This window comes from Octopus bimaculoides, chromosome Z, assembly GCF_046866305.1.
Source record: "Octopus bimaculoides isolate indiv1 chromosome Z, ASM4686630v1, whole genome shotgun sequence".
In the NCBI taxonomy this organism is placed as follows: domain Eukaryota; kingdom Metazoa; phylum Mollusca; class Cephalopoda; order Octopoda; family Octopodidae; genus Octopus; species Octopus bimaculoides.
Genome location: NC_142944.1, coordinates 1,428,811 through 1,432,859, shown reverse-complemented (window position 1 = coordinate 1,432,859; position 4,049 = coordinate 1,428,811). Strand labels below are relative to the sequence as shown.

General features: G+C 45.9%; 1 protein-coding gene across 1 annotated transcript in view; it reads left to right on the top strand.

Annotated features, from left to right (window-relative positions):
* Positions 1-3,520: 3,520 nt before the first annotated feature.
* The window catches only part of LOC149132116 (sodium- and chloride-dependent glycine transporter 2-like), a 3,473-nt gene continuing 2,944 nt past the window's right edge, over positions 3,521-4,049 (top strand). The window contains exon 1 of the mRNA XM_089365397.1: positions 3,521-4,049. This exon is cut by the window's right edge and continues 679 nt beyond it. The gene's annotated coding sequence lies outside the window, so the exon portion shown is untranslated.

Here is a 4,049-nt window from a genome sequence, read left to right as displayed (position 1 = left end):
GCAGGTTGTAGGTACTGTTTTGCTTATGAATTCTTCCAATTGCAAGTTTTCTTTTCAGGTACACGACACTGCTTTTCCCCTTCCCAGGCTACAGGCCCACACCCCCAACACCCATACTGTTAGGATTGGCACTCTCAACGTCGGCACGCTGAAAGGTAGATCTGGTGAAATTGTTGAGATGCTTGAACGGAGATGCGTAGATATGTGCTGCATCCAGGAAGTAAGATGGAGAGGAGGTTCTGCAAGGTTCCTCACAGGCAAAGAACACAGGTACAAGATTTTCTGGGCAGGGAACACTGACGGGGTCGGGGGCGTAGGAATACTTCTAGCGGAGAAATGGGTGGATAAGGTAATCGAGGTCGTTAGAGTAAGTGACAGAGTACTTAAGATCAGACTAGTGCTTCATCATAGATTAGCTACTGTCATGTCAGCCTATGCACCTCAACCTGGGCTACCAGATGGTCTGAAAGACCAATTCTATGACACCCTCTTGCAAACTACCTCGTCGACGAGTGACAGGGACCTTCTCTTTGTGGCTGGAGACTTCAACGGTCATGTCGGACGTCGTGCTGGGGGCTTCCATGGCATACATGGAGGCTATGGCTTCGGTTCCCGCAACGAGGAGGGAACCAGACTGCTGGAGTTCTGTGATGCAACCAATCTTATGGTCTGCAATACCAACTTCAGGAAACCTGCCAGTCACCTAGTCACCTACCGCTCCGGCAGACACTCTAGCCAAATCGACTACATCCTCGCCAGAAATAGGGAAAGAGGGCGGCTTATAAATGCCAAAACCTACCCTGGCGAAGAATGTACCCCACAACATAGATTAGTAGTTAGCGACTTTGGGATCAAGGCAAAATGGGTGCCCAGAATTAGACAGGCTTGGAGAAGAAGGGTGTGGAAGCTTAAAGACCCTGCAAACGGACAGAGACTTAGAGACAAGTTACTTGAAGCATTTAACGAAATAGAAGGGGATATAGCATCATACAACGTGGAAGACAATTGGAGATTTCTGCGGGACAACCTGTTAAAAGCCACCGACCAGATTTGTGGGTGGTGTAAGGTCCCCTCCCAACCCAGAGTAACGTGGTGGTGGAACAAGGAGGTAGACAGGGCTATTAGACAAAAGAAACAAGCTTGGAAGGACTGGAAGAACGGTGGTAGCAGGGAATTGTACCAATGTGCCAGAAGGGAGGCTAGGCGACAGGTTTATTTAGCCAGAGGGGAAGCAGATAAGGAAAGATTTGCCAATGTTCTGCGCCGTGAGGACCAAAGACTCGAGGTATTTCGTGTTGCAAGACAGTGTAGGAGAGAGAATAGTGATGTTGTAGGAGAGAAATGCGTTCGCATGGATGATGGTACGCTTGCATTAAATGAGGATGCAAAGAAAGAGGTCTGGAGATGCCACTACGATAGATTGCTTAATAAAGAGAATGAATGGGAGAAAGAGAGCCTGCCTTATGTCGACCCAATAGAGGGACCAGCTATCCGAGTTGATAGTACCAGGGTAGATAAAGCAATTAAGAGTATGAAGACCGGGAAAGCCCCCGGCCCATCAGGAATCACTGCAGAGATGCTCAAAATATCTGGCAGTGTTGGCTATAGCCTAGTCACCTGTATTACGAACCAGGTGATACACGAAGGAGTCATACCCTATGACTGGTGTAGCAGCATCATAGTCAACTGCTACAAAGGTAAAGGGGACGCTTTAGATACAAATAATTACAGAGGCATCAAGCTGTTAGATCAGGTTATGAAAGTTACAGAGAGGGTCATAGCCCAACTAATTAGGGAGCGAATCAATTTAGATGAGATGCAGTTTGGGTTCGTGCCAGGTAAAAGCACTACTGATGCCTTATTTCTAGTGAGACAGTTGCAAGAGAAATACCTAGCCAAGGATAAACCTCTGTACCTGGCTTTCGTTGACATGGAAAAAGCCTTTGACAGGGTCCCCCGATCCCTTATCTGGTGGTCAATGAGGAAACTTGGGATAGAAGAATGGCTAGTGAGAGCTGTGCGAGCCATGTACAGAGATGCGGCCAGTAAGGTGAGGGTTGGAAATGAGTACAGCAATGAATTCCGGGTAGAGGTAGGGGTCCACCAAGGTTCCGTCCTCAGCCCCCTATTATTTACCATAGTCCTCCAGGCAATCACAGAGGAGTTCAAGACAGGTTGCCCCTGGGAGCTCCTCTATGCTGATGACCTTGCCCTAATTGCGGAGTCACTATCAGAACTAGAGGAGAAGTTTCAGGTGTGGAAGCAAGGTCTAGAATTGAAGGGCCTTAGAGTCAACCTAGCTAAAACCAAAATCCTAATAAGTAGGAAGGTAGATAAAACACAAACCCCTTCAGGTAGATGGCCCTGCTCAGTATGTAGAAAAGGAGTAGGTAGTAACTCTATAAGATGTACCCGGTGCAAGCTATGGACACATAAGAGGTGCAGCAACATCAAAGGCAGGTTAACTAGCAAGTTAGTTTTTGTTTGTGGCAGATGTTCAGGTGCAATAAAGACTGCAAACAAACAGGAAACAACTTCTATCTCATTCCAGGGTGAAAAACTAGAGGTAGTCGATAGCTTCCGCTATCTGGGCGACCAAGTTAGTAGTGGGGGTGGGTGCGCTGAAAGTGTAGCTGCTAGAATAAGAATAGCCTGGGCAAAGTTTAGAGAGCTCTTACCCCTGCTGGCGACAAAGGGACTCTCACTCAGAGTAAAAGGCAGACTGTATGACGCATGCGTACGAACAACCATGCTACATGGCAGTGAAACATGGGCTGTAACTGCTGAGGACATACGTAAGCTCGCAAGGAATGAAGCCAGTATGCTCCGTTGGATGTGTAATGTCAATGTGAATACCCGTCAGAGTGTAAGTATCTTGAGAGAAAAGCTGAACATTAGAAGCATCAGTTGTGGCGTGCAAGAGAGACGATTGCGCTGGTATGGACATGTGGTGAGAATGGAGGAGGATAGCTGCGTGAAAAAGTGCCACACCCTAACAGTTGAGGGAACCCGTGGAAGAGGTAGGCCCAGGAAGACCTGGGCTGAGGTGGTGAGGCAAGACCTTCGTACATTGGGCCTCACCGAGGCGATGACTACGGACCGAGACCTTTGGAAATGGGCTGTGCGTGAGAAGACCCGGCAAGCCAAGTAAGATCGTTGCCAGTGCCCCTGGACTGGTTCTTGTGCGGGTGGCACATGAGATGCACCATTTTGAGCGTGGCCGTTGCCAGTACCGCCTGACTGGCTCCTGTAGGATTTTCGAGCGAGATCGTTGCCAGTGCCCCTGGACTGGCTTGTGCGGGTGGCACATAAAAGACACCATTTCGAGCGTGGCCGTTTTCGTGCGGGTGACACGTAAAAGCACCCACTACACTCTCTGAGTGGTTGGCGTTAGGAAGGGCATCCAGCTGTAGAAACTCTGCCAAATCAGACTGGAGCCTGGTGTTGCCATCCGGTTTCACCAGTCCTCAGTCAAATCGTCCAACCCATGCTAGCATGGAAAGCGGACGTTAAACGATGATGATGATGATGATGCACATATATATATATATATGACAAAAATACAGATGGAGAAAATCACATCTTTAATCGGTGATTCCACCATACAATACCAAAGATCATTACTGTTGTGTCTGCATATTTAGACACAGAAAAATCTATAAAATACCAGTCAAATTAATATATCTGAAAGTATATGCTAATACAATATCATCTAGGCAATCCAAAATTGCTTAAATTCAAAGTGAACTAAGAAAATATCTCCAATAGATGAATGCATACAAAATGAACGTTAAGAAGAAATATAATATTCTAAGAAAAGTCACTTTTGTCTTTAATATTTGATGATGTCAGTAGATAACAAAAGAATAATGGATAAACATATCCTATGTCAAGACAATTAGTTATTTATCTATTTATCTACGTATTTAATAGTGCTTATGATCCCCTGTTATTACTTTACATTAATAAACTGTATTTTCCCTTAAACACCAGTTTTCTAAAGGACAGATAATTTTGTTTTTACAATTACAAAGGCATTTATTCACTTG